General features: G+C 37.7%; 1 protein-coding gene across 1 annotated transcript in view; it reads right to left on the minus strand.

Moving 5' to 3' along the window:
* Window positions 1–4,432: 4,432 nt before the first annotated feature.
* Window positions 4,433–19,489, minus strand: part of LOC147648236 (uncharacterized) — a 127,490-nt gene continuing 112,433 nt past the window's right edge. Inside the window, exon 3 of the transcript XR_015280119.1 lies at window positions 4,433–8,966. The gene's annotated coding sequence lies outside the window, so the exon portion shown is untranslated. The remainder of the gene's footprint in view (window positions 8,967–19,489) is intronic.

Consider the following 19,489-nt stretch of genomic DNA (forward strand, 5'->3'; position numbering starts at 1 on the left):
TTCCAAAAATCACACCATGTAACTCTGAGTATCATCTCCTGCTCTGTCAGGCTTGATGCTGTGGCCACTTCCCTGGGGAGCCTGTTCCAGTGCCCAAACACCCTCTGGGTAAAGAACCTTTTCCTAATATTCAACCTGTTTCAGTTTCATGCTTTTTCCTTGTGTCCTGTCACTGGTCACCATCAAAAACAGGTCTGGATCTGCCCCTCCTGCTTGCCCTCCTTCTCCAGGCTGAACAGACCAAGTGACCTCAGCCACTCCTCACACGGCTTCCCCCCAAGGCCCTTCACCATCCTCATGGCCCTCCTTTGGACACTCCCGAACACCTCAATGTCTTTTTTGTGTTGTGGCACCCAGGCCTGCCCCCAGCACTGGAGGTGAGGCTGCCCCAGCTCAGAGCAGAGCAGGACAATCCCCTCCCTTGCCCGGCTGTGATGCTGGGCCTGATGCACCCCAGGACACCGGGGCCCTCCTGCCTGACAGGGCACTGCTGGCTCAGGGTCAGCTTGTCATTGACCAGGAACCCCAGGGTCCTTTCCATGGCACTGCTCTCCAGCCTCTCATTCCCTTGTATATATACACAAACAGGGCTGCCCAGTCCCAGGTACAGAGTCTGAAACTTGCCTTTGTAAAATTTCATATGTTGGTAATTTTCCTTGTATCTCTCTGATTTGTTGAGATCTCTCTGCAGGGCCTTTCTGTCTTTGAAAGGGTCAACATCTCCTAATTTAGTGTCATTGGCAAACTTATTTACTTTGTTTTCCTTCAAGTCTTAATCTATTATTTTACTTTATAAACCTTTAATTTAATACACAGCATCAAAATTACCTTTAAAAGCATTGGTTCAGTATTAGCTATATTCAAGTTCTGTGGAACTTTCTGTCCTTCAAAAAATATGGAAAACCAGAGGATTGGAGGTCACCAGCCAGTTTTTTGCATCAATCTTGTTTAAAATACTTTAAAACATTAAAAATGCTTTACACCTGTTGTCTTAACTGCTTAACATCCTTCAGAATTACTTAGAGAATGGGCAAAAATTATTATCACATCCCCTACTACCATCAGATGTACAATAGCTGATTGTGACATAACATTTATTGAGCACTTCCTCTGCTTTACTCTACTTTACTGACTTTACTGACAGTCACATGCTGTGATTCTTGAGGAAGCCATGTGCAAGGCTTAGAGTGGGACTCAATGATCCTTGTGTGTTCCTTATAACTTGCAATATTCTGTGGTATTCTGTGATTTCCATGTGATAATGAATAATTCAGTTTTTAGGCTTCATTTTGATCCTTTTAGTCTTTAAAAACACAGTTTTATTTAAGTTTCCATCAATTTTTAACAATTCTCTCTTCTACTTGCTGTGCATTTTGAATAATTTTTATATGTCATTTGAATGTTTAATGATCAACTCTAAATTATACTTCTACTTACCTTCTATTATTTTATAGAATAAGTGGTCCTGATTTTTGTGCTAATGCCAGATATGTAGTTTTGAAGCATGTACTATGATACTTCCATAGCAGGATTCAGCTAGCACTCATATTTTTTTCTTCTTTAAGACACACAGTTATTTTATTTAAAGATGAATAGTGGCATTTAGTCATCATTTTTTTGCCCAGAAGAAATGCATCAGCATTTAAACATGTACCATTTTTGAAAACTCTGCTAAGCTGATGAATATATTTCCATGTGCTGAACGTACCTATTTTTAAATTAGCAAACTGTCAGTAATAACTTCTAGACCCTTTTGGAAAATTTATATCCTGACAGCATTAGAACCTAAATGTTAGTCATAGAACCTCAGAGGTCATGTAATTACACATACACACACACTTCCTGCACAAGACCACTAGACCAGGAAAACCAAACTAGACTAGAATCCCATCCAACCTGGCCTTCAACACTCACAGGGATGGGAAATACAAAACTGCTCTGGACAGCCTATTCCAGTGCATCACCAACCTCACATTAAAGAATTTCTTCATAAAATCTAATCTAAGTCTACTACCCTCATTCAGTTTAAATTAATCAGACCAATTTTTCACCCCAGTAATGCAAGCTGATTCCTTCTTTCACTGTCTAGCTAGAAAATTCAAGTGCTGCCATCTTGTTCTGGAATGCAATTTGATGGCTTGTAGCATACCTCCTGGTGTCTGTGTCACAACTCTGCTCCACAGATATTCAGTATCGCTTGAAACAAAGCAAACCACCCTATTTGTAATAGATCTGTTGGCTGTTCTCTCCTGCAGGTCCAGTTGGAGTGAACAGCATCCCTACTTCCTGCCCTACACAGGTCTCTTTAAAAGCAACAGTTAAACTCATTTGAGAACACTTATTCAGCTATTAAATTAATTTTCAGGTTTATTTTTTCTTCATTTTGTATCTTCTAGACTTAGCACAATTGGTTACTCTTTCAATAAACATATAATCATAAAATCTAATTAAAATTCTTCTTCCTTAATACAACATAATAGTCTAACATATCATAGTAACATTAAGTTTGGAAAAGACCTCTAAGATGATTGAGTCCAACCTTTAACCTAGCAATAACCTGTTCCCAGCCAAAACTGTATTCCCTTCCTAATTCATATCTTTAAAAAAGTCTCTTGTTCATTTCTTTTGACATAAGAACATGAAATATCTCAATTAGAATAACTTGGGTTTTCTTTCTTACTGCATCCTTTGGAATGATACATTATCTGATTCCCAAGAAGGAATGAAACTTTATCTGACTCAAGACTAGATTAGCTATTTTATTTAACATTTTAAGCTATGTTGAAGACAAAAATGTTATATCACTTTAATTAAAAACTTTTTTGTAGTATTTAAAAAAACTAATGGCACTTCTGAAATAAGTTGCGTTTGGAAAATGTTGATGGAGTGCCTAAAAACTAAAACTAAAAAGTCTTCCCTTTGATTCAGCAGTCCTCCTAAAAGAATTCAAACTTGGTAATTGATTGAGTATGCCATCCCTACTCCCTGATATCATCATTATTATCAGTCGAGAAAAATTCACATACATTCTATTCCTGTATATTTAAAACCAAAGAAAAATATTGGCAAAATTTAGTAGCTAGAAAACCACAGAAACAAATGGTTTATGGCATAAAGATGCTTGCAACAAGGTATGTCTTTTACTGAAACAGTAAAATTTTGATTGCCACCAGGCAGTAAGAACAGCATGTGCAGATGTCAACATTTTAACCAAATTTTAACCAAATATATGTGGAACATGGATATGAAAAAAATGTGGTACTAGCATGACCATTCCCACATTTGCTTGCTACAGTCAGCAAATGGATAAAAAATTGATTTTAAAAATAAGGAAATAAAGGTTAAGAGTAAGCAAAATATCATCCCTGTGAGACTTTATGACTTCTCTCTGTTTTGACTTCATTCTTGATGCTCATCTCCGCAAAAGTAAATCAAGAAGTTTTCAGATTTTGCAGTCTCCCTGATACTCATCCATAGCAGTCACCTCTTGACATTCCCTAGTGTGAACAAGCCAGCTCTCATACACTGACAGTGAGAAACTCCTAAGGAACAACTACTAGAAAACAGTCAGTCTTGGCTTTTAATGAAGGACTCTTGCATCAACAAAGCATGAACTAATTCAGATCAAAAAATAATACTTTACAATAGTCTTGGTGTGCAAAAAAAGGTTTTGCAGTGTCCCCAAGGACAGATAATTATTTGCACAGAAACTAATGACAAATTCTTAGAAAAACTCTCCAAAATGGTTATTCAATAGCATATGCTATTGAAGTGAATGTGATTTAACAAAAGACCTGAATGCTAACAATACTGCTATGAATGCCTCTAAATGGATCAAAAGTGACAATGAGGCTTAGAGGAAGGGTGAAGAAGTCAGAGGTTCAGACGGTATTTTCATTAATCCTTCTATCAAGGGTCAAAGGATCAAACCAGGACAGATTCATCCTACAGATGAAAGCAGGGTTGCACAGATGGTTCACCAGGAGGGCTTTAGTTTCCTTGACTTTGGGAAGATGGTCCATAAGTCATTGTTGGAGGGTGGTTTCTATGGCATGAAAGGGATTTACACTTATTGCATGACATTCACTAGCTTTACAGAAGAATCTCTTCAGCTGTGACTGACTGGCAAGGAGAAGCTGCAACACTCTGGATAAAGTCCCTTAAAAGCAAGAAGGATTATGTTATTCATAGCAGCATCATATAAAGGAAGTTCAGTGAATGAACTCACTGTTACACGTTTGTGATTTCTGTGCACCAGTGGAAACAGGTATGGGAAACAATCAAGAGGTTGTATAAGAACTAGTTTAAGGTAAAAGCTGTGATTTCACTGGCCTAAGAGATATTTATTTATTTATTAGGAAGAGTGATATGATTAGAAGGAATGATTGAGAAGATATTGATATATGTTTTAAGAGGCAAGCATGTCCCAGCTTTGGGAGAATACAGACCTTCTAATGGTTCTGAGTGATCAAGGCAGAATGTGATAGCCCAACAATCAACACATTCACATGAATGAAATGCAGGATTTCAAAAAAGGCAGAAAAATCAAGGCAATTATGAAAGAAAATATCCTAAATTATCAGAAAAATAAAAGACTTTTAGTATATAGCTCTGATGTGTTTTACCATTCTTGGTTCACAGGGGAGCAGAATCATCTGGGGTCATGAAGAAAATGTGGAAGGCATAAAAGGACACCAGTAAACTGGCAAAGGCAGATCTAGGTAATTCAAAAAGTAAGAGAAGTCACAGAAAATTTTAGTGCAGACAGGTAGCTTCTGCACTGAGGAAAAAAATGTTTAACCAGACAGATACTTTACCTGCCTCATCAGAAATTACCATTAAAAGACAAAGACAAAACCAAAACCAGCCAAACCTGAACCACTGAACCAAAAAACCCCGACCAAAAACTCCAATCAAAACAAACAAACAAACAAGTAAACAAGGGCAAACCCACCAAAAAGAACACTTCTATCTTATATTACACACTCATATCAAGGTTTCGAAACATAGAGAAGAAATTGCTTAAGGTAGATGAAAAAAATTGTTACAAAACTGTAATCAGACAACAGCTTTTTATTCTCTGTCTTAAGGGATTGAATAAAGATAAAAATAATTATTCTGCCACTGTAATATTATAGTTTTAATGATTTAGAGAAAGACATTGTTTGCTAAATTATCCTTTACTAAGAAATCTTGCAGGGACTGCAAACTTTCTGAAGGACAGGATTCAATATTAAAAGAATCCTCACTAACTGAGTAAAAAAAGAAAGAGGGATGCAAAAACCCAAGGAAGTTTTAGAATGGTTAAGTAGTCAAGGTCAGCTGAATAAAGAAACGATGGAAAGCCTCTGGGACAGCAGTCCTACTGTCGCACTGTATTAGGCATGGCAAAAGTAACAACACAGACTCTCTGGCTTGGTTGCACAAGAAAGAAAGTTTTGTTCTTTCTGATCTTTTTATAGACAGTTGCAAGAAGGTCCATGAGGTAAATCTCTCGTTGGTCATTTAACCAACACATCACCATCATTGGACAGTTGGGAACAACACCCCTTGACCTTTATTTGCAAGTAAACAACAAAGCTACAAACAACATCTGCAAAGGTTGTTTTCCTTCTCCAAGGACTGTTTGGATTCCTCCTTATGATTTCTCAGGCCAGAGTGAGGAAGTTGTGTCACTTAGTTTCACACAGGCTCAAGCAAATGCGTGAAGCCTAAATATGTCTCTTTTTATCATTGCCAGTTCCTACACCTACTGGCATGTCTGGAAGCTATCATGAAAGCATGAGCTTTAGTCAGTAAAATTACAAAAAAGGTAAATATAATTTAGAGGTACATGAGGACTATAATTTTTAACTACAGAATTAATCCCCTACCTTCTTCAGAGCTGACCTACTAGAGCAGTTTTATGGAGATCTGGGAATCTCCAGCCTCTTGCTCCCAATGAGAAGTCACTTTGTCGCTGCGGCCATGACACCCAATGGTGTCTGGGATGCATCAGGAGTAGCATGGCCAGCAGGTCAAGTGAGGTCACATCTGGAGTGCTGTGTTCAGTTCTGGTCTCTACAGATCAATAAAGACAAAGGGCTACTGAAGAGGGTCCAGTGGAGTCCACAAAGATAGTGGTGGGTCTGGAACATCTCTCATACAAGAGGTGGTCTCTTGTGAGAGCTGGGCCAGTCTAGTCCATGGAAGAGAAGGCTGAGAGGAGATCTCATAAATACATACAAATATCTCAAAGGCAGGTGCCAAGTGAATGGTGCCAGACTCTTTTCACTGGTGCCCAGAACACTACAAGGAGTAATAGCCATAAAATAAAGCACAAGAACTTCCATGTGAACATGAGGAAGAACTTCAACTTCTTTTTGTTCAGAGCACTGGGACAGATTAGGGTAGTCAGGGAGTCGCCCTCTCTGGAGAGATTCGAAACCCACCCATACTGATTCCCGTGTAACTTGCTGTCCTGGAGACCCTGACAAGGTCCACTAAATGATCTCCAGAAGTCCCTTCCAAAGCTAACTATTTTGTCGTTCTGTGATTCTGCCTCTTTGGGCATTACTGAAGCACAGCGTAATATGACCAGTTTTAGATAACAAAGATTTACAGAATCATTTAGGCTGGAAAGGACCTCTCAGGGTCATCTAGTCAAGCCTTCCAACCAAAGCAGCACTAGCTACCAGTCTAGGTCAGATTGTTAAAATTCCTCATCAAATAAGTTTTGAAATTCTCAAGGATGGAGAATTCACAGCCCCTCAGAGTGCCTGTTTCAATGCTTTACCATTCTCACTCTAGAAAGCAAATTAAAATTTCCATTGGTTCAGTCTGTGGCGTTTGTCTCTCATCTCTTCCCTAAGCACCTTAGAAGAATTTGTCTTCTCTGCATAGTGTCAGATCACTGAAGACAGCAATCACTTCTGAAGTACTCAGTACAAGAGACATGGAGCTCCTGGAGTGGGTCCAGCAGAAGGCTGTGAAGGTGATTACGGGACTGGAGCATCTCCCTTATGAGGAAAGGCTGAGGGGGCAGGCTCCATTCCACCTTGATAAGAGGTGACTGAGATGGGATCACATCAATGAGTATCTGAATGAAGGTGTTAAGGGGATGGATCCAGGCCCTACTTGGCGGGGCCAGGCAAGAGGACAAGAGGCAACAGGCAGAAATGCACAGAATTTCCACCTGAACACAAGGAAGAGCTTTACTGTGCAGGTGACTCAGCAATTGGAACAGGATGTCCAGAGGTAGTGGATTCTCCCTGTCTGGAGATATCCATGAAAAATGTGGACACAATCTTGTGCAATGTGTTTTAGGCCTTGCTTGAGGAGGGAAGTTGCTCCAGATGACCAACTGTGGTTCCTTCCAATCTGACCCATTCTGTGATTCTGTGAACTATTTCCCTCCAGCCTTTTCTTATCTCAGTTAAACATATCCAGCTCCCTCAGCCTCCTCATAGAAGTATGTGTGTATGTTGGAGTCTGGAGTGGGGTGGTAGGAAGTGGAAGAAGAAAAATTAAAAAAAGGTCTTAAAGGAAAGAGGGTTGAAATGGTCAGAGGAGAGAAACTGAAAATAATTAGATGTCTAGAAAACATGACTCATGGGGAAGGATTAAAAGAACTGGCATTGCATGTCTCACAGATAGAATTGTATGTGGTAGCAGTGTGGTAGCAGAATGTGGTGGCAGTGTTCAAATATATTAGAAAAAGGTAGACAAAGGGAGAGGAGAATACCTTGTTCTCCACATCAGTGGCAGTTAGAACAAGAGGCAATGCACTTAAATCACATGAGAGAGAAAAAAATTATATTAGGAAAAATTTCCTAAGGATAAGGAAGGTGAAGTATCTGGAACAGATTGCCTGGGGAGGTAGTCAAATATTCATCACTGGAGAGTTTTTGAAACAGATTTGTATGGTTTGTACTGTCATGACAGAACGGACTAGTGTTCAAGTCCTATCTTCCGTGCTTTTATGTATGTAGCTGACTGAAGAACAGTTTTGTAGCCCAGAAATATGGCAGCTGAACAAGAATAAAGGATCTTTAGTCTGATAAAGAGCATTAATCAAAGCAAGTGTGTGTTGGCTTCAAGGTAGGGACTAGAAATAATTTGAGGAGAAATAAACCATCAAGGTTTACTTTCTAGCTTTATAAAAAAATACAGGACATTTATAAAGGTCTCACTTTTATCATTCTGTCAGAATAGGCAGACACCATAGGAGGAGCTGCATCTGCTTCCTCAATTCATTGATAGCATTAAGATGAAGTGTGAGTACAAAAGGATACCATATATGTGTGTGTGTGTGCATAACAGAGAGATAGAGGTATTTCAGTGGGAACAGAGAAAATCTCAGAAGAGATGCCAAATCCATTCTAGGGCAGAAGTCTGTAGCTGGAATGCCACAGCCTTTGTAGAGAGGCAAATATGATCAAATACACTAGCCAACGAGGGAGCAATTAAAATTCATGTGTGAGGATGTTAAAAAAGCAGATATTTAGTCACATCACCTGCCATGGTACCACATAAGCCAATTCCGTCAAAGTAGGAATTGAACTTTCTGAGTTTCCATTAAAGTCATAAGAAGGCTTTGATAGGTTAGTATGTCACTTGCCCACATGGCAGATGTGTGAGACTTTCATCTATCTACAGAAACAGTGCAAAAAGCTGAGCCAGAAGGACTAACAAAATCAAAAATAAAGGTAAGGGGAGAGGGAGTGGAAGAGAGCTGGCAAGAGAGAGAGGGAGAGAGATGATTAGAACTACAATCCATTTATCTGAATGAACTCAAAAAAACTATTTGTTTCTGGCCACATCTGTAGGCTTAGAAGAAAATGTCTTGTGATGAGCATATCACTCCTGGTAAAATATGTATTTGAGCAAACCCATACCTGCATTTATACACTACAAACACATGGCAGGAACTGACCACATGCTGTGGTGGAGAGTGGCTTCTCAATTTGCATAGAATTTCTCACAACCTAGGGAAAGAAAAAAAACAACAACCCAGGTATAATAAGTCCCTTGAAACATCATCACTTTATCAAAACTAGAGGCAAAGCAATTTCCTGCCACAGGAGAAGTTATCCTTGCCCCACCTGCAATGCCCATTGAGTGCTGTATGCAATATATCAGCGTACATTACAATAGTCTTCCAAATTCCCAGGGAAAATATCTGCTTTCTTAGAAAGAATTACTCAGACACATATTTTTATCAAATGCAGGCTAAAATATGCTTGGATAGCTTTCATCACACATTTATGCATTTGTTGGATAAGATTCAACACCTCTAACTGGCACCCAGATGGCCTGCACTCAAAGTGTGAGGCCTCAGAGATATCCCCTACTCACTGGTCATCACTGAGGGCAGTCATTTCACTGTTCACACCATATCTGTGCCCTGTTCAAGCACTGTGCAGAGGTGAAGTTTTCAAAGTTTGCCAACCAGAACACCCACTAGGTAAGGCTCAGAATGTTTTCAAGGATTTTATGTATCAGAGGTATAGCACAGCAATAAACAATCTCATTCAAATTTTTCTCATAATGGATCAAGATTAAGCAAATATAAACTTGACTGTTTTTCTTTCTTAGGCAGTTTCAACTGAAGCTTCACTGAAAAACAAAAAGATGCTTTTCCTTTTGTCTGATTCCCTTGAGACAAGGTATTACAACATGATTTTTTAAGTGTCTTCATCTTCCACAGAAAGAATAATATCAGAAGAATACAACATTATGTCTGCTAAAGTAGAGATAATTTACTGATTTTGATTTTAGATAGATACTTATTTGTCCCCTACACTAACTTATAAACCTGAGAATTTGCATTTAACATCAGTATTTGTATTAGAATGAGACAGTGACATAAATCATCTATTTAAAATATATTCTAAAGAAAACCACCAGAATTTGGGGCATCTCAGGTTAAGTTATTCAGTATAACACAGCATGAATATCGTGTCAACCACACAATATTTTATTTATTTATTTTTAATATATTTGAATTTTCTCAAGTGTTGGGGAAAAGCAAATGATCATGGTTGCTGAATGACCACCATGTTGTCTCATATTGGTGACACAATGATATTTGTGTGTATAATATTTTTAAAGTGCTCATGTATGCTTCAAGACAGGAAACCATCACTGTATTTTCCTAGTGTTCTCCCTCTTCTACATCTGGTAAATAAGATTATTGCAATCTACTGCATCCTACAGTTCTTGCACTCTTAGTTTTTCAATAGCCCTTATTCACCTGGATATGAAATATGTCTGCTATTAGGCTTCTAGATGAGAGTCTAGAATTTTTCACTGAGTTTCAGCTAAAAAAGGTAAGCCTCTTTTTTCTCATCTGGTTGCATATCACAGATTTTAAATGTGATTATGAGGGAACTTGGCACAACTAGAAAAACTGTTTGAACTCTTCTGCATTTAAACTGATCCACAGGAAAGGACAAAAAAAAATATGTGATTAGCATACTTGGTCTTCTTAAAGCTTTAAATTATGCTTATAACTTAAATGTAAAAATAAAATTTTTTTGTGTGTAATTTGTTAGAATTATGTTAAAATATAAGTATTGTAAAAATATTTGACTTTAAAAACTAATTAAACCACAATGATTTTTACTTTGTACCCTAATTTTAACATGCTTGATGGGGGAGCTGGAGAAAAAAAGAAAGGTCTAAGTAAAATACTCCGAAAATCAAAATAGGACAAACAAACTTATATAACTTCTCTGAATGACCAATGTTAGGTGAAAAGTGAAAAGCCATAGAGAATGAGAAATGGGCAGAATTGGTATGTGTAAGTAAAAACAGTTAAAATGATGAAGCTGCACTGTGACTTCTGATAGTGGAGCAGAACTTGGTTAGAGGTCAGGCAGCCCTAGAACCAGAAGTTCTTGATCAAAGGAACATGAGGGCATGCAAATGTACTTATTCTAGATATGGAGTGATGAGAGGACATCTGGAGGTTCATTCCCTTGGTTGAGTTACATTGCACCTCATCAATGGTCATTTATTCTGTTTAATTCTCCTCAGCAAAACCCTAAATAAAAGACGTGAAAGCATGATATTCATTTGTACAGGGGGAGAGAAGATACAGAACACACAAATAGACACTTTTAAAAGAAATTTTAATTATACCTTATGTATGATAAATATAATGGGAAGGGTATGGCTTTCAGGAAATGTGTGCTTTTGATAAATAAAATCCTGGTCACAACTGGAGAGCTGATCACTGAAATCAAATGTCACAGTGATGTCTGTTAAATTAAAGAGTTGGTAACCAGATATTCCTTTGGATACATGCATGCCAAGATGATAACTTCTTCTTTAGTAAAGGTGCCTTAAATGCCATGCATCTTACATAAAATTTGTAAAGATAAATGTTCTGTTTAAGCAGGCATGTAAAAATACAAGTTTAAGTGCCAATTTTTGCATTTGACAATAATTAGTTAAGGTTAATGCCCAATGGATTTTGTTTCTGCTATAAAAGAGATCTTTTAAAATTAAATTTCTGGACACTAAAGAGGTAGCTAGCAATATATTGGGTTTTCCCACTGTAGAACTAACAGCAGTGAAAAAAATTGCAAGATTTTCATAACACTTCTATTTCTGTATAAATTTTTAGCAATATTTGCTCTAAGTTTTCAATACCACAGGTGGCTCATCAAAGACATTTAAGCTCCAATTAAATTATGTAAAATAAACTTTTTTTAAAGTTATTAACAGGTTCATATATTTTGATGTTCACAGACCGCTATTACATCATGAAATCATCAAAGGACTTTTTTGGACTGAGCATGTGCTTTCAAGAACTGTTATTATTATTCCAATCCTAATGAAGACCATGCAAGGTTTTCTCCCTTTGTTTCATAAGAACTTGCAGTACTCAGAGTATGATAAAATGAACTCAAGATAGCTAAAAATTGTAGGAAAATAAAAAGGAAAATATTTTATTTCCATTAAAAAAGAAAAAAGACAAGAACTTGGAGCAAAGATTTCCTGCGACTTCCCCTGAAAAGGGCCCTCATTGTAAGATCCATTTTGCTTTTGGTGTGAGCATGGACTCATTTGCTTTCAACAGCCAGTAAGATATTTACATAACTCATTTTTATGTAAATGAGCTCATTGCTGGTAATATGCTATGACTCCTGCTCACTATACAGGATACATCTTAAATTAAAAAAAATATTTAAAATGTTAACAAAAAATTATAAGAATGAAAAAAACTAGATGGGAAATTGGCTACTGTTTTGATGTCTTATGTTTTAGCTTTCCTATTTTACAAATTCTGTACTGCCTAAGTATGTGACTCTGAACTTCATATAAAGTGTTAGCAAGTTCTCATCACAGGCTAGTTAGACCAAACAATCCTTTTCCAGCCTGAGAACCAAGAACATGTTGCAGCTTCAGGCTCAAAAAGTGTAAACTGGTGAATTGAGGAGATAATTCTGAGAGGATAGGACTTCATAACCTGAAGCTGTAATAGGGAAATAAAACCCAATATGGAAATGGACCAAAGCTTATAACAGTGTGAAAACTTTTGGCCCAGCATCCATCTTGGGTCCATCTTGGGTGTAGCCCTGGCCAGGCTCTTGTACTGCCCAAGGTGTATCCTTGAAAGGCCTTTTAATAAACACCTACTCTATTCCTTTAACTCTGTCCAGCCTCTGTTCCAGGTAACCTCTTTAGGCATCAATTTAATCAGATATTTCATCTAATGAGTTCATGTAAAAAAGTAGTTATAAAGCATGTATAAGATGTGGAAATAAAACAGACTGCTGAAAGTTTTTGGTATTGAGATGATATGCACACGTCTTGTTCAGAATTTGTTAATTCTGGCTCTTTTTTTCCAGACAGGTGAGTCTACTGTAGGGAGTGAGAGAAAATTTTCAGATTTCATGTGTACTAAATTCAAAGCTAATTATAAGACCCACACTTAGCAAGCAACCTTTTCTCTTTATTCTAAACAGCCCATAAGAGGTTATCCTTAAAAAATGCATAGACGCCTGGAGAAGTCCTTTTTACTTGAATCTTTCTGATCAGTTTCACCTCAGATGCGAGTGTGACTGACATTGTGAAGACAGTATCAGCACAAGCTCTAGGGAATCCCATGCTGAGAGATTACAGAGAGTGAGATGAGAATAAAAGATTCCATATCAAGCTGGCGTCATGTCTGATCTGAAATCCGTGAAAAGACATCTTGACATAAACTTCTGCTTATACAGTAACTTTTCAACCAACAGTTAGTACTTGCCTTTCCTTTTTATCAAGCAGCATTCCCTGTCTGTTCTATTGGCTTTCTTCCTGGTAATTTTGCAAATTTATTGGTAATAATGTTAATTAAAGACATAGAAAATTAATTAAATTAATTCATTTTCAGAAGGACAAGAATAAACCCAAATGGGCTTCCAGCTTGAAGCACCCATGAACTTTGTGCAAAAACAAAACTTCTGTTTCTCAGTTTGGAAAATGGATCTATGTATCATAGCTAGATCATTTTGGTATCATGATACAAAACCAAACCTCCTCCTGTGGAGGTAATAGAAAAGTTCATCAGAACTATACAAGCAAGCTCCATTTAAATTTTAAATATACACATAACAAGCTCAGACTACCCATTTTAAGTATTTTGGATTAAAACTACCGAATTCTGTCTGAAAACATCAGACTAAATTTAAGCCCTATATTATTCTTAAAAAACAAATTTTATTGAACATAATTAGTGTTACACATTGCTTTTCATTTGAACTGTGAGAGACTTTAATATGCCCAAATGGGATTTTTTCCTTCCTTAATTTAAGCATTTGTTTGGTTGGGCTGCTTTATTATTTGTTTAGTTTGTGTTTATGTTTTGGGTTTGCTTTTTGTAGGTGCAACAGCCTTGCTGTGACAGCTGCCTGGGAACAATCAAGTCTGCAGTAGCAGTATTCCCCAACAAGATATAAAATGATAAAACGAACCCTTGTACCAGCAGCGCTTCAGACTCGGTTGTGACACCTACAGAGGAATGGCTGGTGGGGTGCTCCATGCCTCAAAAATGCTGGGATTTTCATCCTGAGAGGAGTCTTCTGGTTGGGTGGTTGGTGCACTTTTCTCTCAAGGAATGATGACTGGTGAGTGAGTAAAATGCGAGAGGACAAAAAGGAAAAATCCCAGCACTAGACTACCAGGGTCTGTAAAAGGCCCACCTAGGAAACCACAAGACTTGCAGAGTCTGTCAAGGGTTTAGGGAATAAAAAGTAATTTGATTACAGGTGCTCAAGTAGCATTCATTTTATTCTTATTAGCTGAGAAATGTCTCTAGGGACTGCATGCTAATCTTCTCTAAAGCAGATAAATGGCTCTATTTAAAGTGGTGTAATTTGTTCATTGCTCTGTAGCATCAGACTATTTTATGAACATAGGGAAACTGTAAATACAAGACAAGAGAGAAGAAACTTCTTCTTCAAACCTTGTATGTAGAGGTATTTGGTGATTTATAATCCTGAAAAGAAATTTACATATAGGAAAATATTGAAGACTTGTGCCAATATTTCCCTTCATTTGCTTTAAGGCTCAGACACACTAAAAATGCAATATGAAGCATCTTTTATTTTTTTAAGATTAAAGGGAAATAAAAACTTGAAACTATAACTTAGTCTTTGGCTCATGCACTCTGAAAATAGAAAGGAAGAAGGAAGGAGAGAGAAAGACAGAAAGAAATAATCAAAAGTAAAATTTTCTACAAACTAAAAATCAAATCTTTTTAGTTATACATAGTGAATGACGTAATTTAGATATAATTGTCTAATCAATCAAACTTTTTCAGGTTTTTATTAGCAAAAATATTTTGAAAAGAACTTAAGGGAAAAAATAGGCACATTTTTGTAACAGCACACAGTAAACAAACTTCACATGATGCACATATATAGACAAAGTACAACGTATTTTGAATACAGGGCACTGACACCAGTATATCTGCACTTGAGGATTGTTTTGAGCTTAGATAACAAGGCATAAGGCTCTGGTTAGCGTAGAACCTTAGACATGTATGAAACTTCCATGAAAAGTCATAATGAATACAACAGATACGTCTAAAGCTAAAACTAGGTTTTAAAGACCAGATTTAAAACTCCACTGAAGTCAATGGAAGCCTCGACTCAAAGAAGCTCTGGATCAATGCCAAGAGTATACTTTGTTAGCATTTCCCCAAGGAATGTTTGGGGTGCAAATAAAGCATTTCTGTACTATTTTTTTGTAATAAGCAATTACAAAGGAAAACTAAGAAGGTATCATTAGTGGGCAGCTTTGCATGGAATTTCCTTTCTTTTAAGGAAAATATAGGTTTGGTTCTGCAAAAAATGTCATTTCATTAGTTTAAAATACCAGTTATACGCACAACACTATCTGATGGCTGAAGAAACTGAGCCAAGAACATAGATCAAGGGGAGATCTGTTGAAGCTGTTATTTTACAAAGGGTAAGTGGAGAAATGCCAAAACCACAAAGCTGCAATCAGGCTGTGAACTTCTCTGAAGTTCAAGGTCACTTCAGCTGAGAGGTTTGACTAAACCCAGCACTGCCAGTAGTTCATTTGTTTCTCACACAACGTTTGGAGGTCTAGTAAAAGCAATTTGCCGTTTTAGGGACCTAATCATAAGCACAATGTGCGTTGGTCCTTGTGTGCCAGCACAGCTCGAGCACACTGACCAAAAGTCTGTGGCTACCCCCACACATCTTGTGAGTTTGTGGATGGTTGCAATTACATGTGTCAGCACAGCTGCATATTCTTTTTTTAAATGCTTCCCTGTCTGCTAGCAGTGACTGTAAATTTAATGAGAGCACCTGCTGCCCTTTTGCCTAGTTAATTCATAGTGATCTGCCTGAACTAAAGGAAATTTCAAAAAAGCCTCTGTTCTTCAGTAATAAATTACCAGTCTATATCATGGCCTAAAGGGCCTTTGATTCATGTAATATTACACTTACGCTAAGCTCTGCTGGCAGCAGGAACATTTAGTTTCTCTGAGTAGAATGGGGGAAGGGAAAAAAGACAGAGGGAAAGGAGAGGAAAGGAAGGGAAGTGGCTGGTGAGATTAAATAAAAGGAGAAGATCAGTTGCCTGAATCTAGACAGCTGAGGGAGGTCTTTGTCCTTGACCTCTTGCCCTGAACTATGCATTCACTACAGGTAAAAGCCCTGGCTGCTAAAAAGTCTTCATTGACAAGTTATGGTGTAAGGCATTTAAAAATCTTTTTCTTAAAAACAAAAATAAAAAAAAATAAAATAAAAGTAGTAACTCTTTTATTCTTAATTTCTAGTTTACCTCACATTTATCAACAAAATGAATGTCATTCTAGTTAGTAACATTGTAAACTGAAAGCAGTAATGCCTTCACCAATTATTGTTTTATGCATTTCTTTAAAGCAGAAACAATAAATCTGGAAGCTTTTGAGAAAAAAAAAATGCAATAAAGAGTTTATTGGGGTGGAGGAAGAAAGGCAGGCAGCTAAAGTGAATATAAAATATAGAATATTGCAAAGGGGAATAGATCAATTATATTCCCTTGGAAAAACATGTGGTGCAAATGAAAAGTTACAGCCACACTAAAATATCTGAAACCCAAAACATAAATAGTATCCAAAAAAGATTTATGTGAAAGTAGAAATAGAGCAAGCACAAAGCATTACAAATAGAGTATTGTATATCCCAGAGGGAGATACTGACTCCATCAAAATTTGACTTTGAGGGATTGTGAGATTCTGACTCCCACAATTTGAATGACTAATTTATGTTGGAGGCATAAGCCACTTTGTTAGATAGGTGGTAGGCAATATGCATCTCCCGTTCTCTTTACTCACACCAAGTAGTAATCTCCACACCTGGTAACTGAATACATGCACTTATGCCTCAAATTTAAACATATGCATAAGGATTTTCAGGACTGACTGAAACCCAACTATGTGTTCAGAAACAAACGCTGAGTATGGAACTATGCCAGGTACAGAAATGTGATAGGAACAGAGACATAATAAAATAAAAATGTATCAAATAATTAAGTTCCTCAGCATCATATTTCATGCACTGAAAACATCCGTCATAAAAAATAAATCCAAAGAAGAATTTTATCCATTGAACAAGCTATTAATCTTAAATTTATCATAGAGTTGTATGATGTTTCATTGTATGCAGCTTGAAACACATTTGAATGTATAGTTCTGAATGTATAGTTCATGTATGTTTCTCCATCTGTTTTCAAGAACATTTTTATAAAGAAAGGTTTAGAAGTTTTCTTAAATAAAGGTCAAGTTTCTCACTTTTGGCACCATAAGAAACAAAAAAACATGAAGCTCAGAGTAACATCTCAAGAATTGGCAATAGTACAACTTTTTTACCTTCTGCTTCTCATAGGTGCTTATATTATTATAATGCAAGAATGAAACATTAGCCATCTGGGCTGGTAACATGCCAAATCTACTTTGCACTCAAAACACAAAGGTGCAAACACTGATAGCAGAATAGTGTCTCATTTTTCATAGTACTCAAACATCTCATTCTCGTGACTCAGAATGACAAGTGCTTTGTGCATACACAGAATAAAATGCACATAAATATTGCAAAATTTTCAGGCTACTCTAAACCATGCCCCTAACTTCAGACCCTGACTGTTGTTGCCTCTCCTCTCCTCTCCTCTCCTCTCCTCTCCTCTCCTCTCCTCTCCTCTCCTCTCCTCTCCTCTCCTCTCCTCTCCTCTCCTCTCCTCTCCTCTCCTCTCCTCTCCTCTCCTCTCCTCTCCTCTCCTCTCCTCTCCTCTCCTCTCCTCTCCTCTCCTCTCCTCTCCTCTCCTCTCCTCTCCTCTCCTCTCCTCTCCTCTCCTCTCCTCTCCTCTCCTCTCCTCTCCTCTCCTCTCCTCTCCTCTCCTCTCCTCTCCTCTCCTCTCCTCTCCTCTCCTCTCCTCTCCTCTCCTCTCCTCTCCTCTCCTCTCCTCTCCTCTCCTCTCCTCTCCTCTCCTCTCCTCTCCTCTCCTCTCCTCTCCTCTCCTCTCCTCTCCTCTCCTCTCCTCTCCTCTCCTCTCCTCTCCTCTCCTCTCCTCTCCTCTCCTCTCCTCTCCTCTCCTCTCCTCTCCTCTCCTCTCCTCTCCTCTCCTCTCCTCTCCTCTCCTCTCCTCTCCTCTCCTCTCCTCTCCTCTCCTCTCCTCTCCTCTCCTCTCCTCTCCTCTCCTCTCCTCTCCTCTCCTCTCCTCTCCTCTCCTCTCCTCTCCTCTCCTCTCCTCTCCTCTCCTCTCCTCTCCTCCTCCTTTCCCATGATTTTGTTTTAAAATATGAACTTGACTGACATTTAGTCCTTTCCTGCCATACTCTAAAACAGCGGTAGATGCATTTCATTTATAAAAGTACCATCATTCTGGAACTCTGGAAACTATTAATTAAGTAATCAAATTAGAGACTAGAAACCAAGAATTAGTCACAGTACCTAAACAGTAAGCTAGTTTATAAAAACCTAATACAAAGGAACAAAATAATACTAAAACACTCATTAGGAAAACATTTTATCAACATCAGCATATATTTACTACATATGGAAACATAAAAAGGATATCCTTGCTGAGATGTATTGCAAAAGTCATTTTCCTTTCAGAAGAAAATCAAGAAGTCTTGATGTTTTCCCACACATTCCTCTTTTTACACAATAAATACAAACCTCACTTCCCAGCATTTTCAAGTAGAAGTTATCCATCTCTAAATAAATGAAAAGAACCAGCTTTTCAGATCAAAGAGCAGAAAAAAAAATAAAAAAAAGATCTTCAAGCATGGAATTTATTTGAAAGAGTTCAACCTCAAACTTTTCAGCATGGAAATTCAGTTTGTAGAGGACTAAAACTGACAACAATTTTTGCCACAATGAGTTTCCATGTGAAACCAATAATCAGGCACATATGCACACACACACACATACAGACACAAATTTCATTTCTCTTTCTGGCAGAAATATCTCTCTTATGATGCATTCTTTACAGCACAAAGACTGATGTATATAACAGTTGTGCTCTGTAGCACCACATGAGTTCTGACTTAATTCTTCAGGGTACTTCACAGACACAAGGTTATAACTCCTGATCTCAAAAAACCTAAAGTCAAAACAAAGCAGGTAATACCTCCTTCCTCCTTGAACTGCAGCTGGCATCTCTCCAAAGCTTACATTTCCAGTCTGAAAATTTATGCTGTAAATTGCTCCGTAAACCAATCCTGTCATGTAAATTGTTGCACTGTGCACTTCCTGCACTTGTGGACTCATTGCTCTTAGAGATATAAGCAACACTCAGCCATCCTGAGGAAGTTAATAACTAAAAGACACCTCAGCAGACAAGAGCAAAGGGATATGGCTTAGCTCTCTACAAGGAAAATTATGCATCTGCTGGAGAATGAAAAATCCTCAGATTCTTCTAGTTCGTAGTAGAAGTCTTTATTCCAATTATTTCCTCTTTTCCTAATATTTCCTCTTAGAATTAGAGTATGCATGCATTACAT

The sequence above is a fragment of the Cyanistes caeruleus genome, chromosome Z, assembly GCF_971803275.1.
Source record: "Cyanistes caeruleus chromosome Z, bCyaCae1.hap1.1, whole genome shotgun sequence".
Lineage (NCBI taxonomy): Eukaryota > Metazoa > Chordata > Aves > Passeriformes > Paridae > Cyanistes > Cyanistes caeruleus.